Here is a 15567-nt window from a genome sequence, read left to right as displayed (position 1 = left end):
AATTCTACCATTGTCCGGGGCATCAGTAGCCCAGCAATGACCTCACTTTACTGTAAAGGCACTTTTGACAACTTTCTCTACCAGCTCTCATTGTTTCCTGCTTGGACCAAATGTTCACTCTGACTTGGAATCTTATTCCCCCTCTAATTTATCCTCGAGTCTATTCCCAGACTGATTTCCTAAAACAGAAATCTGGTTTATCTTACAATATTTTCTACTAGTATCTAGGATACATTAAAACCCCTTACTGTAGTCCACAAAGCCTTCCATAGTGTAACTGGTCGCTGTTACATCTCTGGATACATCTCCTGTCCTATGCTCCTACCTGTCACTCTGTATTTCAATGATACTAATTGTTTATAGTATAGTTTCCGGGGCATATTCATGCTATTTTTCTTTTCTTTTTTTTTTTTTTTTTGAGACGGAGTCTTGCTCTGTTGCCCAGGCTGGACTGCAGTGGCCGGATCTCAGCTGACTGCAAGCTCCGCCTCCCGGGTTTAAGCCATTCTTCTGCCTCAGCCTCCCGAGCAGCTGGGACTACAGGCGCCCGCCACCTCGCCGGGCTAGATTTTTGTATTTTTTAGTAGAGACGGGGTTTCACCGTGTTAGCCAGGATGGTCTCGATCTCCTGACTTCGTGATCCGCCCGTCTCGGCCTCCCAAAGTGCTGGGATTACAGGCTTGAGCCACCGCGCCCGGCCGCTATTTTTCATCTCCATATTCCTATTGAAGTTATTTTCACTGTGAAGAACATTCTTTTCCAGCATTTGTAAGACTAACTTTACCTTACCTTTTAAGATTCCATGGATGTATTTTAAACCTTCGGGAAGCATTCACTCACCTATTAAGAAGGATAATTTTAGGCAAGGGCAGAGGTTTTGTGGGTATCCAGCTGAAAAAGCATCAAAAATGCTGCAAATTGTTCACTAGTCCAAGGCAACATCACCCTTGAGCCCATCATCAAATCTTGAACATAAACTAGTGTAACGTTAAAAAGTTCCAAACATGTTAGGTGGCTGCCTCAGTGATAATGCATCTTAGGTATCATTTTGTATATCTTTTCCTCTGGCTATATGAAAGTATAATGAAGACACGCCTCTTTACTGCAGTAACGTTAAAATAACATCTATTTGGGTAAGTGTATGCTTTTACCATTTAACGCAGGACTTTTTTTCCCCATAAAAATGTTTTTCACAGTGAATCTCCAAATGGTTCCTGAGATGACTGGAAAGGTTACCAGGTGAGAAAAAATGAAAAGAGATGTTTAGCAACTGAGCATTTGAATAACCAGAGATAATGTTATTATTACATTTTTGAGGCAATAAACGTGCACAATTTGTGTGGCACATAAAAAGAAGTCAACTTGGGTTTAAAAATTGGGGGAAAAAGTCAACCAAATTATGTTTAGGTATCAAAACTGGTCCAAGCAGTTAGTAAGGAAAACAACTTTATTCTTAGTTTGGAAACTTAATAGGCATATAAGTGCCACTAGGGGGCTCTCTAACATTCCGTAGGCAGGAAGCCTGACTATCACAGCAGGGGTAATAGAATAATGAATAAAAAAGCCCTGTAATTTAAAGTATATTCCTTAGTCATATTAACATTTGCATGTTTGTATAAAGCCTGAAAAATGGAACTTTATTATTTTAAGGTTTTCTAGTGTTAAAAATGTATTTATGGCAAATAATTTAGAAATGTAAATGTAAATACACACCTGATAAAGAAAGGCATAATGTGGTTCATTGCGCTCAATTTCTTTGGTGTAATAAAAAGGGGGAAAAAAAGAGCTTCCTCTAGTTTCCTGATTATTTTTCTTCCTGAGTAATACAAAACACAAAGTTTAAAATTTTTGCCACTTGAATTATTCCATCAATTAATAGATAATTATTTATAGATATGAAATATGTATCTCTATACATATATATAATTGGATATTAGGTTGTTTAACCTTATTCAACAGAATATACAGAATAAAACTTTTAAATTGTAAATACTAATGTATTACCAGTTAAAGGAATTCATTAAAAGGTTTGGTCCTGTGTGGATATACTTAAGAAAAAAGGTAACTTATTAGGATGTATTTCATTTACTGTTCTAAGACATGCAAAATGCAAAACTTGTTTAACAACTTTTCCTAGGAACATTAAAACATATTAAAACAAAAGCATTATTACTAGGGAAGGAAATATTGGGTATTCAGCATCCTTTATATTGTATATTGTAATTTATGTTTGTTTCCATGCTTTCAAATATGTTCCAATTATGAGTTCTGTGTTGCATATTTCTTATATTTTTCTATGATTGTCAAATGTTGTGGCATAAATATATAAAATTCTACATAGAACTATATTTGGAGTCTATTTTGTGCTTTGGAAAATATGAACACTTTGAATTGAAGTAATCAAAATTATTTTTGGATAGAAGATTTGGGGAATGAGAAAAGGAAGATAATTTTCCTGAGCTCTACTTCCTTATTCTTTCCTTTTTTTAAAAAAATCAAAAAATAGTATATATTCTCATTATTTTCTGGTTTCCCATCTCAGCCTGTTAATTCCAAACCAAAATTTAAAAAAAACAGATTTTTAACTAACTCTACCCCCAAAGGACAAAAAAGGAGTAGTGAAAAATTTTGTGGGCTGGCAAATAATTCATTCTTATTTTTAGGTTTATATGTGTATATATATATATATATTTTTTTTCTTTTTCTTCTCTACAATCAAAAGACAAATGCATGACTCATGTACAGACATTTAGTTCCCTGCTTCTTTCACTAGTACAGTACTTGGAAAAGTGAGGTTGGCCCCTGAAAGGAAAGGCTGGGAATTAAATGGTAATACATGCTTTCTAATTCAGATGTTTTACTAAGTGAGTGGAGAACATACTAAAACATTCAAGGTAGTTGGTAAGATAAAGTTATTATGATCTTTTGCTTAACCTGGAAGTTTTTGGCTGTGACAATTCTTTTCCTGAAATCATTTGCTTTCTTTTATTTAAAACAAAAAAACCAAGTAAAGAAAAACCTTCAACTTGGTAACTCAAGTTAAAATCAGAAGATCAGTTAATTTGTTGAATGTATATCTTTACAATATATTTACAAATACTGAGTGGTCACTAAACCTGGAAATAAAACATATAACAAATGATGTATTAATATTATATTACATATAGATGATAATTAATATTGTCTATATTTTCAGACTTTATGGCCTGTCTCAAATTATTTTTTCTCATCTCAAGTACATATATATGTATACATATATATTTATCACTTTCAAATATGTATTTTAGTGTATAATTTAATATAATATTTAATATATATATTTGAAAATGATATTTATATGCTTGAGCATGAAATACAACTATGAAATACTTGATGAATGGGCATACTAGGCAGCTATATAAACCATAAGAAGAAAGAATAAACATTTATTGTTATTCTGGATAATATCTTCTGAGATAATTTGCATTCACCTTAGAATAAATAACTGTGTAAAGTCATTGGTGAGTATTTCTTTGATTTCAGTTAAAAAGTGATTAAATAATTTAATGTCATAGGAAGACTAGCTCATCTTGCATTAAAAATATATACATACACACATATATGTGTACATGTATGTATGTATATTTGTGTATTTTTCCCTTGAGCAGTTATGAATTTCTGCACTGCTGCCAACACAATGAACTATAATGCATGTTTTTATTGAGTTTAATGTCCTGTTGGAGATTCTTAATAAATATATACCTGAAGTTAAATAACAATACAAGAAATGACGGGAGTTGGAGCAGTCAAGAGCTGGTCTAGAACTCCTGATAGATAGGCAAAGTCTCTGAGTCAGCGCTGGTCTTCCATGCCGCAGAAAGGGCTGCTCTTGTAGCCACCTTAGGGATACCCTAGAGGATCAGCCAGAAACCTTAGCTTGTTAGTCAAGTTACAGGGCCAGCAAGCTACACCTGCTTTAAGAAGTACAAGTTAATGTTAAGTATGTTAAGGCAGCAGCCCTAATTGAAAAGTTCCATCTACTTAGATCATTTGTAAGACCTCATTTGTCTTCCCAGTTACTGGTAACAACTAGTTTAAAACACTAGTTGAAAGTTTTGTTACACACTCCTAAATTTTAATGTAGAACTTTCAGTATAAAATTGTCTCATCATAGTAATTCCTATTCCCTTAAGGTCTATTTCAGATCATTGTTTTTCCTTTAATGTCGAGCACAAGGCACACAGATCATAAAATTTAGAGTACGGCAAAAGTCATTGAGTAATCAACAAAAAGTTAATCAATTTGCAAAGTGAAGTCTTCATCATGTGTCTGTGCCTAAGGCCAATAAATCAAACTAAGTGGATTCAGTTCTGTAAGCTAGCATGGAGGGAAAGACCATTTCCCTTATTAGTTTATTAGGGTTTTCTCTAATCCTGGTAGTTGATTCCAAATAATCCACATATATTGCTAGGTGATGACCCCTCTCCTCTTCCACACTAATTTTCCACTCTAATCGCTTAATATTAGCATCCATACTTTATCCCAGCTGAGTCAGAAGTGCAGCCTTACCTAGGCAGCTGAAATCCCCACAGATATGACCCAAAGCTGCGTGATTATTATGACTCTTGGCCTTTTCATATATAGTTAGTCAATATTTACAAGCACTGCAGTCTATGAATAAGGTACAGCTCAGGGAATAACTCCTAAGAAATGGGGAAAAAAATGTGGCTAGTTTTCCTACAGTCTGAAGGAAAAGAAAGACCCCAACTTCATGGTTCATATTCTAATATGTTTTACATTTTATCCTATATTGTGGTTCTCTCTGGATAGAATTTTCTAAAAATAAATTTCTTCTTCTGCAATGATTTATTCTAGGAGACATAGGATGACAATTCCTAGCTGAAGCCTACGTGTGTGTTATGAACCATACACAAACAGACCGATGTGTAGATAGGTGGCATGAGCTCACACCCTTCCCCACATAAACGTCTTTCATCAAGACAATCTTTATAGTCTCTGGGCCATGTTCTCCATGCAGAGGTTGCAGACGATAGAGAGGCATCCTACCACACCTCAGTTAAGGAGAAAAATTTGATGTCTGGACATGTGTAGTCTTGTGGAAAGGAACCTTATTTCACTCATAGACAGGCAGTAGTATGGCTAGCAGTATTTCCCCAGAGATGGTCTGATTTAAAAAAAAAATCGATATCAACTCTTGACACATTTTCATTTACATCAGCACATGGCTTTCAGTCGGGGCCCAAATCAATAGGCAGCTTTTAACACTGCCCAACTATTTCTTCCTATTGGGCTTCAGGCAGGCCATTTGCCGTTAACATACCATGTTTCTTGGGGGAGGAAGTTTAGCTGTTTTTCCTGTGACTAATCACAACAGCCTAAACTGTAGCATTAATCACACGACATTTTCTTCATCACCACTTACAGCCAATTGACTTTTTACTTAGTGAAAGCATCTGAAGAAGGTGACAGTTGTTCTAAGGGGGTCAAGAGTCAATGGAAAGAAGAAATATTTAGTTCCAAAACATATACAGTGTATGGCTTCACAAGCTGACACTACGCCAGGCATTGTTAGAAGGCTTATCATTCTGTAGGTACGAGCTCACAGTCAAGATGGAGGAGAAGATTTGTTCAAAATTAAAGTGTTATCTAAGAGTCACAGCTTTTGGTTTGAAAACAATTAATCTGGGCCTTTCTATAAATTAAAAGTCACATCAAGGGTCACTAGTAATTGGCAAAGTTTTTAACTTTTGGAAGTGAATTATTTTTCTGTCTTTTTTTTCTAAAGCTAGCAGGAAAATTCAGTTAGGTCTGATGCCCTGTGAGGCTGGCAATCTGGGTAGTATTGGCAGTCTCGATTAAATGTAATATCTAGTTCATTACTGCAGCGACTCAGATTTCTAAATAATGAATCGAATTCCTACATTATTCAGAAACCACAAAAGGGTTATTAAGCCAAATAAGCAGAGACTCACAAAGGTTTACAACATATTTATCTAGGGCAACTCCAAAGCACAAAAGTAGCATGTTTTAAAAATATACAAAAGGACAACCTCCTATATGATATTGCATTATATTTATATTGTCCCAAACAGCAATATCTTTTTAGAGAAGGACTCTCCTGGGATGCTATTCTCCTCACATGCTCCCAAAAAAGCACCATGTGGTTAAAAAAATTAGAAGAATGATGAAATTGAGGACAGAGTGCCCCTTTTGTTGATTTACAGTGCCTGTGGGTATATCAAAGGCTCCAAAAATATTTTCGATAAAGAAAACTCTATGATGCCGGTGAGGCTGCAGAGAAAAGGCAGTGCCTATATACTGCTGGCGGGAAGGTAAATTAGTTCAGCCACTGTGGAAAGTCATTTGGCAATGTCTCAAACAACTTAAAACAGAATTACCATTTCACCCAGCAATCCCATTATTGGGTACTTATCCAAAGGAATAGAAATTATTCTACCATAAAGACACACACACATGTGTGTTCATCTCAGCAGTATCCACAATAGTAAAGACATGGAATCAACCTAAATTACCAACAGTAGACTGGGTAAAGAAAATGTGGTACACGTACACCGTGGAATACCATACAGCTATAAAAAAGAATGTGATCACATCCTTTGTGGCGACATGTATGGACATGGAGGCCATTATCCGAAGCAAACCAACTCAGGAACAGAAAACCAAATACCATGTGTTCTCACTTATAAGTGGTAGCTAAACATTGAGTGCACTTGGACACAAAGATGGGAACAAGAGACACTGGGGCCTACTTGAGGGTGAAGGATGGGAGGAAGGTGAGGATGGAAAAAACTACCTATTGGGTACTATACTTAGTTATCTGGGTGATGAAATCTGTATACCAAGCCTCTGTGATACAATTTACCTATATTACAAACCTGTACATGTACTCATGAACCTAAAATAAAAGTTTAAAGAATGTGTATTAACTGCAGAGTTGCCTCTACTGCCTAACCATTCAATATGTTACTGCACTCCTGGCTTAGAAATGGTGGCACATAGTTCTTTCTACCTCAGGTCTTTGCCATTCCCAGAACATAAGCTGGTTCCAGAATCTCTGACATTTGGCACTGATATAGGAGCCTATTTGTGGATCTGGAGGAGCTCGCTGTTGTCTACCTTCCCCCATCTGGAGCAGAAGGACTGGTGTTCCAGACCTCTTGAACATTACCATGATGGGTCCCCTATGCCTTAGATGCCTAGGGAGAATTTTGCCATGATGAAGGAGGGTAAAGACAGGAGTAACTTAAAGGTAATAAACTTTGACCACAGTAGCTCTACCCAAGGAAGCAAGAAATAGACATTCTGGCTTGAAGAGATTTACAAGGTCTTTGTTTTCCCTTTTCAAACGCTCAGTTTATTGGATTTTTCGCCTATGCCAAAAATCACACACTATAATCTTATTTCAAACCCTATCCTTAAAATACATCATAATGCTAACATGCTGAGCCACAGGTAGGGCTGTATAAAAAGTTTAAAATCTGGCTTCTTAAGAACGCATTACAGGCCGGGCGCGGTGGCTCAAGCCTGTAATCCCAGCACTTTGGGAGGCTGAGACGGGTGGATCACGAGGTCAGGAGATCGAGACCATCCTGGCTAACACAATGAAACCCCGTCTCTACTAAAAATACAAAAAAAAAAAATTCGCCGGGCGTGGTGGCGGCGCCTGTAGTCCCAGCTGCTCGGGAGGCTGAGGCAGGAGAATGGCGGGAACCCGGGAGGCGGAGCTTGCAGTGAGCCGAGAGCACGCCACTGCACTCCAGCCTGGGCGACAGAGCGAGACTCGGCCTCAAAAAAAAAAAAAAAAAAAAAAAGAACGCATTACAGAAAAATTCTGCACTCCAGAATGTGCCAGTATCACCCCTTCCTTTGACAAAACAGAGGTTGCCATACCAAAATAAAATTTTAAACCTCAAATAAAAATTTTTCTTCAGATTCTACACTTCCAGATGACTTTAGTGACTGTAATTTTTTTTTGAAAAAGAGAATTTTCAAAAAAATTTCTAACTCACCTTAGTTAAAAATCAATACTGTACTTTTAAAGAGGAGAGTGATGGTATCTGAAAAAGAATCAAATAACAATTTTTCAACCCTTTTATGGCTTCTGTTTCTTACCCTGTTCGGTCTCAGCTACTTGCCTGTATTTTAAGAACTTCTTCTTCTCTAGCAGTGTTTATTGAGGCATGATATACAGAACTTTTAAAACTTTTAATAAGTATGAATTCATTTTAATATGTATTAGAATTATTGGGAGGCTGAGGCAGGAAGATCATTTGAGCTCAGGAATTAGAGATTATGATTGCACCACTGCACTCCAGCCTGGGCAACAGAGCAAGATCCTGACTCTTAAAAGCTAAAAAAAAAAAAAAAAAAAAAAAAAAAAAGATAAACACACTGACCTCTGATTTTATGAATATTATGTTTTAGGGTAAGAGTAATGTGGGTGCAAAAGGGGAAAAATGAGTTGATTTAAGAAAAACTATTAACTAAATAATTGTACAGATTATTAGAAGACATGGGAAAGCTCATGAACATCAGTTAGCTGACTTCAGAAACATAGTGAGCAATTCATTTCTTGTTGATTGACTATGTTCCTTTCTCTTTCTTTTTCTAAAATTAATTAATTTTTTTTTTTTTTTTTTTTTTTTTTTGTAGAGACAGGGTCTGACTCTGTTGCCTGTCTCAAACTCCTGGCTTCAAGCCTAACTGTATTCTTTATTGTTCTAATTTTCCCTTCCTCCCTTCCTCCCAAGACGGAATTTTGCTCTGTAGCCCAGGCTGGAGTGCAGTGGGGCGATCTCGACTCACTGCAAGCTCTGCCTCCCGGGTTCACGCCATTCTCCTGCCTCAGCCTCCCCAGTAGCTGGGACTACAGGCGCCCACCACCACGCCCGGCTAATTTCTTTTTTTGTATTTTTAGTAGAGACGGGGTTTCACCGTGTTAGCCAGGATGGTCTCAATCTCCTGACCTCGTGATCCACCTCGTGACACCCGTGATCCACTTTGGGAAGTGCTGGGATTACGGGCGTGAGCCACTGCACCCGGCCTATTGTTTTACTTTTCAAAACACTCTTACATATTTCATTCCTTGTGATATTTAAAACAATCCTGTTATCCAAGGAGGGGGAGTACTTGACTTTTTAAAAAAAGTGTTTAAACTGTAGAGATTTTTATAAGCTACAAAACTCATCACAGATAAGTGACAGGTCTTGGAATTAAACCTAGATCCTCTGACCCCCAGTCTGAGTGGTATATTTGTAAAAAATACTAACGACTAGAGAACTGTGTAAATTCAGATATCCAGCAAGGAGACATACCTTACCTCTCACCTCTGGTGAATAATTATAAGTTAAATTAGGTCTCAAGGGACACAAATACACACTCATCATCTCTTTTTCTGAGCATCAGTGTTTATATCAGTGGTGCTTGGTACCCTAAATCCAGACCTCCCGGCCCCCATAGCCATTTCACTCTGCATTTTCTTCAAATATGCTCAGCTTTGAGGTTTCTCAGAATTAGTCCCAGTTCCCTGGCCTGTATGGGATCTGCAGAATCCTATACCTACCTTCGTTTCAGCAGCACTCCTGGTACCACTTGAACAGAGCTGATTGTATTCTGGCACTTTACTCGGTTGTGTTCAGCAACATGTCAGGCATGAAATACGCAGGTTCGGTCGGGCGCGGTGGCTCAAGCCTGTAATCCCAGCACTTTGGGAGGCTGAGACGGGCAGATCACGAGGTCAGGAGATCGAGACCATCCTGGCTAACACGGTGAAACCCCGTCTCTACTAAAAAATACAAAAAACTAGTCGGGCGAGGTGGTGGGCGCCTGTAGTCTCAGCTACTCGGGAGGCTGAGGCAGGAGAATGGCGTGAACCCGGGAGGCGGAGCTTGCAGTGAGCTGAGATCCGGCCACTGCACTCCAGCCTGGGTGACAGAGCGAGACTCCATCTCAAAAAAAAAAAAAAAAAAAAAAAAAAAAAAAAAAAAAAAAAAAGAAATACGCAGGTGCAAGCCTTGAGAAGCAAATGTAGCTTCCCTAGGCAGCCCTGACTTTCTTTTTACCCTACTTACTTAGAAAGTTGTGAGGAATTGGGGGTTGAGAACAAATACACAGAAGGAGAATACTTTTGGTTCAAGTTACCCATGGATTAAGGGTTATGTCACAAGACTCATTTTTGTAGCATTGAATATCATTTTCCTCAGTTCAGGCTCAATGAACACCCAAACCTCAACTTTTTACCACTTTTGTCCATCCACTTAAAACTTTGACAGACTTTGAAGCAAGTACCTGTGCTCTGGGATACCAGTCATCTTCGCGGTTTACAAGAGCACTTTCAAACATCCACAGAAAAAGGAAAAAAACAGTTTGTGCTAATGACCTGGTGATTTTTTTTTTTTCCTATGATCTCCCAGTAAAGTGTGAACTACTCTCATAGCTGTCAACAGAACCACTGGGTAACCAGTGGCTTCATTATTTGAGGCGGTTTTAAGGTCAAAGGGATAATTATGAATGAACACTTTTGTTGGCTAGAGGAAAAATACATTAGGAAAAAGAAGGCAGCAGCTCAAATGTCTATGGACAGTTTCAGGAGCGCTGAAAAGTGATATAGTCCTTCCAAATTATCCTAAATTCTAAGCCAAAGAAACGTCAGTAAAATTTTAGCCAAAGCATGTTTCAGCTAGTATACTACTTTAGGTAACCACACAGTAGAGTAGAACTGTTAGAAATTATGTGTACAGGGAGTGGGATTTTTGACTCCTGAGGAGCAAGTAATAAGTAAATCTGTGCTGTTTTATATGACTGGCAGCATAATTTTGCCATTTTATCTCATGAAAGAAGTTTGTATTTGTTGTATCTTTGCTACTGTGATATAATATTGATTACATTATTTATTTATTTATTTGATCGGGAAATGTAACCACAATAACATTTTCTGCCTGTGGAGAAATGCTGTTGTCATCTTAGAAACAATTTTCAAGAATTAAATTTGGCAAAAAGTGGGGACTTCTTATTCATGTGGTCACTATTGAGTAGCTTCTCCTTAGGATGTGTGCTATAAATTTGCTATAATAACTAACTGATCAAATTTATAAACAGCTATTTTCTATGTCAATAAATGTTTCTATATAGCTCTGTACACATCTCCTGCCCTAACCGGACATAACTCATGTTATACAATGATTAAATAGAGCATTTTGAGGTAATATTATTTTTGTCTCACAGAACTACCTTAGTGAGATCAAATTAACATTGCATATGATTCAAGTTTATGAAATAGATTGCACACATGTTCTTTTACAAATGGATTTGACTCCTTGTGGCATTAGTGAAATTTACATTGATTAACCAGTAAGCTGTAATGTTGTTTTCGATTTGGGCTCAACAAATCAATTTTACTTAATGCTCTAAGTTTTCTTTACTTTGGGGTATTTAGGGTAAGTAGATATTATATTGCCTGTGGGAAAACACTACATTTGTAATTAAGCTAAGGAGGTAATTTCGTGAAAAGAAGAAGATAATAGGGCAAAGTTTTCAAGATAATGAGATTCCCAGAAATGCAGGAACTATCCCTACTTGAATGAAATAAATTACATTATCATCCATCATATGACTAATCTAAGAGTAGCCACTTCTCTGTTAAAATAGACCTATCAAATAAAATGATAAAATACTGTCACTTAGGAAAAGGATAACAAATTAATAAATACTGTTAACAAAAGAACGCTGTGTAGAGTTGGCATTCCATAACTGTTCCTTGATTTGAATTGAACAAAAAGACCTCCAAAAAAGAAATTCTCCCTTTCCCACTTACAATATATTCTATTTGTACTTTTCTGTAAATAACAGTACAGAGTAAAAACTACGTATAATGGGCACATATCCATACTTTAAAAAATACATCTATAACAACTTCTTTTATGCATTACATGAAAATAAGGTATTGATTTGTGGCAGCTCTAGTAAAATGACTGTCTAGAAGTTGGGAGAATATTTAACATGAAGTTGAAACTTTTCTTTTGAAAAAACTTCCTTCCTGGTTTAGAACTGAAGTTTATACCATTACTGAAATCACTTAGTCAAGGTAATTATGAAGTGCAAGGTACAATGTATAAAAGTTGAAAATCAAGACAAGGTTCTGAGAACATATACAATTATCTACTCCTAGAAAATAATAAGGAAAAACTACTTGCATATTAGTTCTGTTGGAGAAAAGTTACCAGGTAAGATTGTTATGTATCTTTTATCACATCTCAGACTTTGTTACTGATGCTAAAATTAGAAGACCAACAAATAGTATATTAAAAAAATTTCATTAAGCCCATCTCAGAAACTGAACAAAGAGACTTGGGTTGGAAATGATACTGAGAAGTAATGGGAAGCAAACATAGATTCTGTTCTTCCCCAAAGCTCAAATTACTTACTAAAATTGAGTAAGAGGTTGAGAAGTCATCAGCATATTTTCCTCACTGTTTTTTTCCCTTCCCAAAAGTTTTATATTCTGCCTTTTTGAGAAGAAAGATAGAAAAACATTTAAAAAATAATTCGTCATGAACAAGTGGAGTTTATCCCAAAGATGGTTTCACATTTGAAAATCAAATAATGTAACTTATCAGAGTAATAACTAAAATAGAAAAACCATATGATCACCTTAGAAGATGCCAAAAAAGCATCTGAGAAAATCCAACATCCATTTCTGATGAAAACTCTCAGCAAATGAGAAATTGAAGGGAATTTCCTTGATCTGATAGAGATCATCACAAAAAAAACCCTGCAGCTAACATCAGAATTAATAAGATTTAATGCTTTCCTCCTAAAATCAGGAAGATGACAACGTCTGTTCTTACCACTTCTACTCAACATTGTTTTGAAAGTTCTAGCCAGTGCGATGGGAAAGAAAAAGAAAAGACAGATTGGATAGGGAGTGGTAAAACTGTTTGTTTGCAGATGACATGATTACATAGAAAGACAGATGGAATTTATAAAAATGCTACTAGAATAAGTTAATTTAGTGAGGTTGCAGAATACAAGTTCAGCATAGAAGCTCAGTGGTATTTCTATATCCTAGCAGTGATCAATAGGAATTTCAATGTCATTACAATAACATAAATGTGTGAAATATTTAGGAAATAAATTTGACAAAGAATATGCAAAACCAGTACACTGATAATTACAAAACATTACCGAGATAAATTAAAGATGCATGTATAAATGGAGCAGTATAACTCGTTTATGGGTTAGAAAACAAAATATTGCCAATCTGTCAACTCCCTTATATTAATTTTTAGATTCAATGTAATTCTAATCAGTATTCCAGTAGGCTTTTTTTGGTAGAAACTGATAGGAGTTCTAAAATTCATATGGAAATTCACATGGGAAGGCAGATATAGGTATACAAATACAAACAGATGTGTGTGTGTGCGTGTGTGCGTGTGCATGTAGATATAGATATATGAGAAGGTAGATATGGTCTGGGTCCAATCAAGAGAGGAAATCTGTACAGTAATTCAAACAGAGAAAATATAAAGAATTACTAACTATAACAGGGAATTGGAGCAACCAGGAGTAAAGAGAACTCTACAGGAATAGCAGCTATAAGGAGCAGCTATGCTTTTGAATGCTGAGGCAGAGCACCCGAGAAAAAGCCCCATTCCTTGCCGTGCTGCCACCGCCTCAATAAGGTTGAGATACAGAACTGGACGGCAAACGAAGTGACTGGTGCAGCACTGGTGTAAGCTGCTTGAAATCCACTTTCTAGGCTGCCAAAGGAGCTGTTCATAGAACGTGTCTCACCAGAGGCACTCACCTATGAAAATGCCCGAGGAACGTGGTGGCTCACGCCTGTAATCCCAGCACTTTGGGAGGCCGAGGCGGACGGATCACAAGGTCAGGAGATCGAGACCATACTGGCTAACACGGTCGAAACCCCGTCTCTACTGAAAATACAAAAAATTAGCTGGGCGTGGTGGTGCACGCCTGTAGCCCCAGCTACTCGGGAGTCTAAGGCAGGAGAATCGCTTGAACCCGGGAGGCAGAGGTTGCAGTGAGCTGAGATCGTGCCACTGCGCTCCAGCCTGGGTGACACAGTGAGACTCCTTCTCAAAAAAAAAAAAAAAAAAGAAGATAATGCCCGAGGAAGTATTTCAGGGAGCTTCTGGACACCTGGTAACGCCGGCCCCTAGAAAACCCTGTCTAGTGTACACACTGGACCCCAGAAGGGAAACTCTTTCCTCTGGTAATATCTCTCCGGCGCCCTCTACCGACAAAGCTCAACATGCTGCCAGCTCCAAAGGGAAAATATTTAAAGGGCCTAGGTCCATTTTCATGGAGCAGGCAAAAAATGCATTTGGAGCTGAGAGGTAATAAATCATTAACTAGCACAAATAGATAACAAAGAGGCATAAGGACATTTTAGGGGGAAGTGGTGATGGATATGTTCATTATCTTGACTTAGTGACAGGTATGTACATATGTCAAAACTTATCAAATTGTACAATTAAAAATGTGCCATTTATTATATGTCAAGTCTACCTTAATAAAGCTGTTAAACATGTAACTGGTCGAGCACAGTGGCTCACTCCTGTAATCTCAGCACTTTGGGAGACTGAGGCTGGTGGATGGCTTGAGCTCAGGAGTTGGAGACCAGCCTGGGCAACATGGCAAAACCCCATAAAAAAATACAAAAGTTAGCCAGATGTGGTGGCAGGCACTTGTAGTCCAAGCTATTCAGGAGGCTAAGGCAGGAGGACTGCTTAAGCCTGGGAGGTCAAGGCTGCAGTGACCTGTGTTTGTGCCACTGCACTCCAGCCTGGGTGACAAAGTGAGACCCTGTCTCAAGAAAAAAAAAAAATGTATCTGAAAGTCTTCCACTACTCTCCTAACAGAAGCAATCCTTGAACTGATTAAAGGCTTAAGTGAAAGGCGTTTTGTATCTATATGTGTGTGTGTGTGTGTATATATATATGCATTTATGTATTATTTTTTCATACCAAGAGCAAAATTACTGACCATTGAGGACTCTTCCTCAGGGTGAAATCCCCTAGGGGCTCAACCTTCAGATCCACAGCTCGGGAGCCCCGTTTGGCCGGGGAAGCTCACCTGCATCTGCCTTTTCAGCGGGACCAAGAATTTAAAAACCTCCCTTACCAAAATCCAGCGGCTCTGGACCGGAGGCTGGACTTCCCCGGGGCCAGTCTTAACAGATACTTGGTGTTCATGAGCTCCGGCTGTCTGGCTGCAGCACAGCACTCCTTCCCTTCCTCTCTGGCCATTTCTTGCTTCCTGGCTAATGGAGATCCCTGGACCCTCATTGCTCTCCTTTCTGGGAGGACCTGGTCGATGGCTGCTGGTCATGAGAGGTTTAGTATAATACACCATGTTACCACAGTGTTTGCTACCTTTGCAGTCTTAGAATGTACTGACTGCCCTCCCTTTCTCACTCCTCAGTCTTCTTTATGTTAAATAGAAATTCTGCATTAATTTAATATTTATTGCCTACTGTATGCAAGCATTGTGTTAGCTATGAAGGCTACAACAATGAACAATGCA

The 15567-nt window shown here is 37.8% G+C and overlaps 1 protein-coding gene and 1 pseudogene across 3 annotated transcripts in view; both read right to left on the bottom strand.

The window, feature by feature from the left end:
* LOC126953466 (40S ribosomal protein SA-like) overlaps nucleotides 1-15396 on the bottom strand; it is a 30767-nt pseudogene extending 15371 nt beyond the window's left edge.
* Nucleotides 1-15567, bottom strand: part of HS3ST5 (heparan sulfate-glucosamine 3-sulfotransferase 5) — a 282813-nt gene that overhangs the window by 40579 nt on the left and 226667 nt on the right. The gene's annotated exons all lie outside the window — the stretch shown is intronic.

Source organism: Macaca thibetana, chromosome 4 (assembly GCF_024542745.1).
Source record: "Macaca thibetana thibetana isolate TM-01 chromosome 4, ASM2454274v1, whole genome shotgun sequence".
In the NCBI taxonomy this organism is placed as follows: Eukaryota; Metazoa; Chordata; class Mammalia; order Primates; family Cercopithecidae; genus Macaca; species Macaca thibetana.
This window is presented reverse-complemented; position numbering and strand designations above follow the sequence as displayed.